Source organism: Nicotiana tabacum, chromosome 18 (assembly GCF_000715075.1).
Source record: "Nicotiana tabacum cultivar K326 chromosome 18, ASM71507v2, whole genome shotgun sequence".
NCBI lineage: Eukaryota > Viridiplantae > Streptophyta > Magnoliopsida > Solanales > Solanaceae > Nicotiana > Nicotiana tabacum.
Genome location: NC_134097.1, coordinates 95,081,152 through 95,091,076, shown reverse-complemented (window position 1 = coordinate 95,091,076; position 9,925 = coordinate 95,081,152).

Here is a 9,925-nt window from a genome sequence, read left to right as displayed (position 1 = left end):
CGAGCTAGATTGCTCATCACATCAAAATATCGGATGTCAGTCACCAGCACGTCAAGTGCATAATACCATCCTTGGGGAGGCATATAGCGCTATAAGCTACAAACTCAAGCACAACTGAGGTGCAATATACGGTCTAAATCTCAAGAGCCATTCTGCTCATATAACATCATCTCTACGCAGAACCTCAACATATAAGAAATTCACCAAGCTATCTCACGACTCCCACAACACAATACATCATTACATGAAATAGCTGACGATGACATAACACCCCGACTACTCTTCTATAAGGAGCGCATTGCTGAAATGAACATATCTGGCCTGATGTAGAGCCCACATTCACATTTAAATAAATCCACAGACCTCAAGCTGATTCTGATCGTACCGAACTAGGCCAATAATCTTTCCTGGGTCCATAATAACCCGCTTCTTCCTATAACACACAAGAGTAACCATCATAACCGGAGCAATCCTCCACAGTCCACAACCCAATAAATCGAGTGCCCTCCAGGCATCAATTCTCAATTTAATGTCATCACCACAATCTTCATACTTGGTTTAAATCTTCAATCAATCAAGTGACTACACGCCACACTTATACAACCTTCCCGTGGGACACGCTCCCACAACCTTCCATAACCAATAACAGGTATGTACATCTAAACCACCAGCCGCACTAATGTTGAAAAGCGATCAAGAATCCTTAACCAGGATGCAAGGCCTCTTTCACAAAACACCAATCTCAGGTGACGCTGAAGACAATACCAACTTACCTTAAACATCAAAACTCCTTTCCTGCTCATCCGAGTTCGTGATATCCCTGTCAACACTGAACTACAACCTTGATCCTCACTTCAAATCCCATACCACTCACTGCACCCAACATGCCAATATACGATATAACACATTTTTCATCATAACTTCGGAACCACTAATAGATTAACACTTCATCATATAAAAACTTTTCACTTAACTCACTTCAGGAGAATCGTAGCAATACACATGTGAATTCTCATAACCGTGGAATACGTAAATCTCTAAGTAGTGGTCTAAGCCACCATAGCCCTTACGGGATCCGCCTACACATAACAAGCCATAACCGTAGAATATTTCTGAATAACATCAATTATGGCGGCCGACCAGCCTCACACGTACTGTTACAAATCACTTGCATAACTTTTGTCCCGCTGCAGGAACTGATCACTACCACCAATATGCCAATTCAACTATGGCTAATCAATCTATCTTCTTCCAATTTATCCTTGATTGCCTTAGAAATAATAATAACCCATTTAACATATAACACACCCTATCCACACTCATCCCGAGTGACCTTGAATCATGAGACCACACTGTCTCCAATCCCACGAACCGTTTCATACCTCCCTTGTGCACACATTCGCATCCTCAACAAGTATCCCATTCTGATAATCCCTCTATGAATCCGAAGTCTTTTCTCACTTTTCTCCCAAATGCTATACTGCGAATCAAAACATCATAGAACATCCTCGGCCTCTTCTTCTAATCTGCTACAAAAGCTTGATTCTTAACCGTACTCGTAGGCTCGAAATCATTATGCACCACACTTTAAATTTTGAATTCACTAGGGCCGTTGTTGAGAGCCACCCGCTCTGACTGGGTCCCGAATATAATCAACTCCATGATTCTTCTAACACATGCATACCCTCTCGGCGAAGGACCCGGCATAATTACTTCCCTTGAAACCCGCACTTATACAAGACATAAATCCTGAATCCTTCCCCACGTCTGAACATGAGCCAATAAGGCCAACTATAGCACACCTTTAATAATTCTTTGCTCAATTCACCCCTTATGTTACTCTCCCTTAGCTGAAATAACCCGTCAATATGCTAATAACTGGAAATCTCATGAATAGACGACCATGCAATCCAACCGTAGGCAGTGGGACTCTCCCACTTAGCTTAAATACACTATTACACAACTCTGGAACTCACCAAGATTCCTTCTCTCCTATTGACATGACTTGCGCAATCAAACCGTCAGATTCCTTGAAAACCTCCCGTTAGCGCTTCATGAACACTTTGAATTCCCACAATAACCCCATATTCAATCTCTACTGGATGGCCAGTAAAATTCTTCGCAGAAGCTTCGCCAACCACGCGACTGCTAACCTACTCACAGGGGATAACCCACCTGTGGAAATTACCTACCGACATCTTCCAACGCTGCTGCACAAGGTACAATCACTGCGACATTAATAACCCCTCCTGAGTCCGAGCTCACTCTCTAGCTGCACAAGTCCATTCACCCCTCGTGGACATCAATTAAATGTACGACAACATCTTTTTAATTCAAAGTATGTTGTATCCTTCTTCATTTCAAGCATCTCCTTCCCATTATATCAAATCTCCTACCGCATAATAGCCCATACTTCAAATTAAATCCGTAGACCCCAATCACCAATCACTAAAATTCCTCAAATCATTCCAAACTCTCCTTAAGGTGCGTAATCATCCTACCATAATGCCTATATGCAACTCCGCCACTCTCCCACTCTGGCGGAACTTATCCCTTTAATCGACTACTCGACCCTTGCCTCCTATACCTGGCCTTCTAGAAATTAACCACCACCTGACACTTCCCACATGCCCTTCTTCATCCTTTGCTGCTTAGTTGTTGCCTTAATAAAATCTACCTTCGTAGCACTTGAACCCACAAATCGCTACTAACTTTAAACCTTTTCGGAGATCATCTTTCTCGAGCCGTCAACATTAGGGACACCGATTCCTGAACCATCGCACCCTGCGATCTCTAACAGTCGTTTCTCCAATATTATTTCACAATATCTTACCCCATAGGCGAATTGTAGAAGACCATAACACCGGTGAACTTAACACATACAATCGAGGACGACGACACTACATCGTAGATGAAAATTGCACCACGCTCGAAAATACCAAGTCTCATTACTCCATTACCCCAAATATGGACATTCATAGGTCAAGTGCTTTTCCTCCGCCAGAAATGAAATATCAGATCTCTGAATCGTGCATTGAGTAGACTTCCTTTCAAATCATTCACCTCCCAACACATAGGTAAGTATCCTACAACCAAGTAATTACTATGTGACAACCAATCGTGAGCATCATAGCAACCTGTGCATAACCTCCAAGCTCTTAGAAGAACCACTACCGAGCCGAAACGATAGAAAAATCCTTCCGCAAGGCGAGGACAATAGCCCAACCAACTATACTAGGAGAAACATCCCGCACCACATCTGTAGTACCATTACAATTCTTCAATTCTCGATTTATAACTAGCAGTTCGCGTCGCGTAGGATTGAGTAGGAAGGAAACAAGGGCATAAGCCTCAAGGAATTAAATCAAACGATGAGGAATCAAGAAGGGAATTACTCCTAACAACTCTGTAGCCTCCCGAAGATAAGTACAGATGTCTCCGTACCGATCCACGATACTCTACTAGACTTGCTCATGACTTGTGAGACCTAAGGGAACCTAGTGCTCTAATACTATGTTGTCATGACCCAAAATCCACTAAGGGTCGTGATGGTGCCGGATACTGTTGTCAGGCAAGCCAACCAAAAAACTTAATTAAATTCTCGTTTAAATATTTTCGAAAACACTTCTTTTATACGTTTAAAACAATACATAGCAAATTCCTCTGAATAAATAATGAAACATTTAGCAACTTTTAAAATTCCTGAATAAATCCAAAGACATCCCAGAACCCGGTGTCACAAGTGCATGAGCAATTTCTAAGAAATAATGTAATACAACAACCGTCCGGAATACAATATTAGACAGAATATAAATACAGTAATCTGAAAGAGACTCTACTGACTGCGGGTCGCCTTGGGAAGTGTGATAAGTAGGATTTTAACATGTTTTATACCCATACTTGCCTGCGCTTTGAGTGTAATTTGCTACAAAATAGTCCCAAAATGCTTACAGATTGCGTTTGATTGCAGGTTTGAGCTATAAAAAGACAAATCGTCAAAGATCAGCTCAAATCGGAGTGAAACCTGCTCAAGTGTCAAAGATCATTAAAGTAAGGACATTCAGAACTTGGTGCGGACCGCACCATCATGTCATGTGGCCACACCATAGGAGTTCAGAGACTGTGAAACTACAAGTCAAACTCATGCGGCCGCGTCCCACTTCATGCGGCCCGCGTCTCACTCATGCGGCCACACAATCTTGCTATGCGGTCGCGTCCAAGAAGTTCAGAGAGTGTCATATTCCAGAAGAAAACCACGCGGCCGCGTCCCACTTCATGCGGCTCGCGTCCCTCTCCATGTGGCCGCACTCTATGGTCACGCAGTCCGCGTTAGTGAAGTTCGGAGAAGCTACCAAAACCATTCATGCGGCCGCACAACAACTTTGTGCGGTTCGCGCCAGTCTTCATGCGGCCGCATTCTAACTTTGTGCGGTCCGCATCACCATCTTTAGAGAGCATGATTCAGAGGTCAAGCAACCCAGTGCGGCCACGTGTCAACTTTGTGTGGTCCGCACTAACCCCGCAGGGGCATTTTTGTCCAGTTTTTCTAGCCCACTATAAATAGAACATTTTACCATTTTTAGGTTAAGTTTGGTACATCTGATAGCTGTTGCACTCGTGAGACTTATGTTTTGGCCTATTTTGGGCATTTATAGCTTGGTTTCATCATAGATTATTGTAGTTTAATATTAGTAATTAATTAATATGGTTGTTTCATCTTCTATTTCTTCAGTTTCTTCTTTAACTATGTCTAGATAAACCCATTAGCTAGGGTTGTGGCTCAACCCTAGTGTGGGTAATTAATGAGTGTTGCTTTTTAATGATAGATTGATATTGGGTGTTTCTTATTTGGGTTAATTTTATGGTTTAATTAAGGATTGATGGTTGCAAACATTGATTCTAGTTTAGTGGGTCTTGACTCTTCTTGAGAAAGAGAGTCTATGACCCCAAAATTGACCCAACAAGGAATTGGGGTGGACCCATGAGAAATGGTAGTCCCAATTAACGGGTTAAACCTCGAGAGAGTAATCACCCTACTTGAACCCAAGTTGCTTGGTCTAATTGGCCTACCCAATTGGTCTCGAGAGAGTCAATTGGGCAAATTCGCTCTCCCTACCGAGAGGTGTGAGAGTGGGTACAATTATGCAATGGTTATAACATTGATCCCAAATAAATCAATCTATTATTAGTAGTATCTACCCGTTAGTTAACCACCTAGGTGATTCCACGACCCTAGTGCCTTTCTCTATATTAATCACAACTTAGAACATATCCCTTCAGCATAAATTAGCTTAAACTTGTAGTTGATAATAATAGTTATTAAACAAAAACCCCAAAAAATGTTAGAAGTATAATTAGGAGCAAACACGCATTCCTAGTCTAAACAAATACGCAACTCCATTCCAAGCTCCCTGTGGAAATTGACCCCGATACCACTATTCGGGTAAAAGTCTTAGTGCCCGCTCTTCCTACCGTTGTGTGAGGTTGAGTTTGCTGCGACCACTTTTTGGCGCCGTTGCCGGGGAGCTTACGGTGTTGACTATTTGTGTAGCTAGTTTTGTGTTTTGCTTCTCTTTCCTTCTTTTTACTAATTTTATTTGTGTCAATTCACTCAGGTACACATGGCTTTAAACGCAAATGACCCTCTTGGCAACGTGGTCGTGGGGGAGGAGGTTGAGGATCTAGAACAAGAAGACGTATTACCTCAAGCTCCTAGGAGAGGTCGAAATGCCAATGCAAATGCCAATTCAAATGAGAATATACCAGAACCTCCTCCACCTCCACCAAGAGTGGCACCAAGAGTTCTACCCAACCAAGGGTACGCAAGTGCAATAGTTCCTCCCCGAATCCGGGCGGGGAACTTCCAGATTACAAATGTGATGCTCACCTTGCTCGAACAGCGAGGTTATTTCACGGGGGCCGCTGATTAGAATGCTTATAAACACTTGAAGGGCTTCGTGGATACTTGTTGGGGTAGCAAGCAGACAAATGTTTCGGAGGATGCATTGAGACTTTGACTTTTTCCGTTCTCACTTCGGGGGAAGGCATTAGATTGGTTGGAGAGGCTCTCCAATCATTCCATCACTACATGGGATGAGTTGGCGGACAAGTTCATCGCTAAGTTTTTCTCTCCAAGTCACATAGCGGCTCTACGGGACGAGATTCTAGCCTTCAAGCAAGAGCCGACTGAACCATTACACGAGATATGGGAGAGGTTTAGAACAATGGTGAAAGAATGCCCTAACAATGATATGAATGATGTGATGATCCAACAAACATTCTATAGGGGCATCAACACAACCAACCAATGTATTGTGAACCAACTGGCGGGAGGAAATTTTATGAAGCTTCCTTACAATGAAGCTTGTGATGTGTTAGATGAGATGGCCGACACATCGTCGGCATGGAAAAACCGGGCTAATGTGCCTCAAGGTTATCCTAACGTCATACATTTGCATAAGGAGTTACATGATCATGGTCAAGCCATTGCCGAACTTACAACAACAATGAATCAGTTGGCTAAAACGCAGTTACAACAAGTTCAAAACCTGTGCCAAGTCAACGCCATGGAAGGAGTGAATATGATGAAAAGGAGGCAAAGAGGGCAACAACCTCAAGGAAATTTTGATAACTATGATAATGGTGGTGGCTATTCGAATGAATGCTATGATGATCAAAGTGAGGAAGTCCAATACGTCAACAACTATCAAGGGAATAAAGGTAATCAAGGGAACCAACAATGGAGACCCCAAGGAAATTGGGGCAATCAACAAGGTGGTAATTGGAACAATAACAACAACCAAAGAGGAAATTGGGGGAACAACAATTCGGGTAATCAAGGGAATTGGAGCGGAAACAACAACAATAATTGGAACAACAACAATGGGCAAGGTGGGTGGAATAACAATGGTGGTCAAGGAAATCAGGGGCAAGGCTTTCAAAGGCCTCCGATGTTTCAACAACCGAACAACCCGCCGCCGTTTCAATCTCAAGGGTCTAGTTCTTCGGGAAATGAATTTGGTAGAATTGAAGTTATGTTTGAGCAAATGATAAAGAAGAACCAAGACTCCAAAGCTCAATTGGCCTCCCACAACACTTCTATCCGTAACTTGGAAGTACAACTTGGCCAAATTTCTCAGTCTTTAAATACTCTCCCAAAGGGTGCTCTACCAAGTGATACGGTAGTAAACCCCAAGGGTAGGCACAATAATCATGTGATGATGGTGACAACGCGAAGTGGAAGAGGCGGTGATGTGCATGCCTCGAGAGGAAACCAAGTTATGGTGGATGAAGATGAGTTACGAGATAATGAAATGCCTTTGGTGGTTGAAGATGTAGTTGAATCAAGTGTGAGAGATGATGTGCGGGTTGATATTCATGAGGTTGAAGAGGAGACACAAGAAGTCGTGAACCCATCTAGGGAACACGTGATTGATATGCCCGAGCCGGTGGTGCCCAAAGCCAAAACACCCTTACCTCGGCCTCCTCAGCCCTATCCTCAACGGTTGGCCAAGCAAAAAGGTGACAACCAATTTAAGAAATTCATTGAGATGATGAAGAGTTTGACTATCAATGTGCCTTTGGTGGAGGCACTCGAGCAAATGCCGGGGTACGCAAAGTTCATGAAAGATTTGGTTACAAAAAAGAGATCAATGGAGTGTGAGACAATCAAGATGACCCATCAAGTGAGCGCAATTGTGCATTCTATGGCTCCGAAACTTGAGGACCCCGGTGCATTCACTATCCCATGTACCATTGGAAGTGCCGACTTTGCAAAAGCCCTTTGTGACTTGGGGGCAAGTATCAATTTAATGCCATATTTGGTCTTCAAGACCTTGGGAATCGGATAACCTCGTCCAACCTCTATGAGGCTTCAAATGGCGGACCGATCAATGAAGTGGCCTTTGGGGATTATTGATGATGTCCTTGTTCGTGTTGATAAGTTCATATTGCCGGCCGATTTCGTTATCTTGGATTGTGAGGTGGATTTTGAGGTGCCAATTATCCTTGGAAGACCTTTCCTAGCTACTGTAAAGGATTTGGTAGATGTCGAGGCGGGAGAGTTGACCTTCCATGTTGGTGATGAAAAGGTGGTGTTCCATGTGTGCAAATCTATGAGGAAACCGAATATTACCAAGGTGTGCTCGTTTGTTGACATTGTCACGGCGGTGATAGTGGATGACACAAGTGCAATGGTGAATGTTGAGGACCCACTTGAGGCCGTGCTCTTGAACATGGATGTTGATGATGATACCGGGAGAGTTGAATGTGTAAACGCTTTGCATGGTATGGGCTCGTATTCTTATGAGCCTAGGAAGTTATCCTTGGATCTTGAGAATCGCAAAACTCCCCCAACCAAGCCATCTATTGAGGAGCCGCCGGTGTTGCAGTTGAAACACTTCCTCCTCACCTCAGGTATAAATACTTGGGCCCTAATTTCACTTTGCATGTTATTCTTTCGTCTTGCTTGACTAACGTGCAGGTTGACGCCACTTTGGCGGTTCTACAAAAGCGCAAGAGGGCGATCGGATGGACATTGGCGGATATTCGGGGTATAAGCCCCGCCTTTTGCATGCATAAGATCATATTGGAGGAGGATGCGAGGCCCTCACTTGAACACCAAAGGAGACTCAACAAAGCTATGCAAGAAGTGGTCAAGAAGGAAGTTATCAAGTGGCTTGACGCCGATGTGGTGTATCCTATTTCTGACAGCTCATGGAATTCTCCGGTGCAATGCATACCGAAGAAGGGCGGGATGACTGTGGTAACCAATGCTAACAATGAGTTGATTCCTACTCGGACGGTGACGGGATGGAGAGTTTGTATGGACTATAGAAAGCTTAACAAGGTGACTCGAAAGGATCATTTCCTGTTGCCGTTCATCGACCAAATGCTTGATCGTCTTGCGGGTCGGTCGTTCTATTGATTTTTAGATAGGTATTCGGGGTACAATCAGATTCTCATGGCCCCGGAAGATCAGGAAAAGACGACCTTTACTTGTCCCTACGGCACATTCGCATTTTCGCTCTGTTTATATGCTTATTTTGGTAGTTGGCATTGGGGACAATGCCAGCTTTTATTCGTGGGGGTGCGCCCTACTATTTTGATGGTTGATACATTTGGGATGACTGTACATATTTATTTGACTCTTAGCTTATGTTGCTAGTTGATAGTTGGACTGTATATAACTTTTCATTCTAGTTACTTTTCTACTTTATGTACATATCCATTCCCCCCGCTGTATATTCTACTCCCCCTATTGTAAATATTCATTCGGTTTTTCTATTTTCATTAAAAAATTTCGTTTTTAGCTTCATAGTAGGCTCGTAGCCTTTTTGTTTTGTTTTGGCATTTGCAATAAGCCCTTGGTTTTCTTAATGCCACGGTTCTTTCCAAGGGTAGAGTGTTGTGCGAACCGGGTGGCTCTTCCCAATGATAGATGGCGTGACAACCTTCTTAAGGGTTTGAGTCCGTTTTTGATTTTTCTTTTTTTGATTTTCATGTTTTGCAGTCAAGGGTACCTCAGGCAAAGCTTCACTTGGGCCTAACAAATTTGCCTTTGATCCCATGTTCAAAGACATAATGTTGTGCTCAGGATGGTGAAAGTCGTGGCCTTAAGACTCTTGTATTGACCAAACAGTCATCATGTGGTCGTATTGGACCATTGTGCGCTTGAATTGTAACTAAGGTCATTGCGGGCCCTCGACTCGATATCTTTAGCAATCCTTGAGTGTGTGTGGTGAGAATTCGATTTACAAGTCCAAGTCCCGAGCCGATAGTCTAGAACTTGCCCCGAATGTTTATTGAGGCAAAATTCTAGGTGAAATTTGGCTTGAGAAGTGATTGTAGGCTCTCCTTGATCCAAAATTCTAAGATTGAACAATTCCATGACCTACCAATTAAATGATCCCTAGTTAACCCTTTT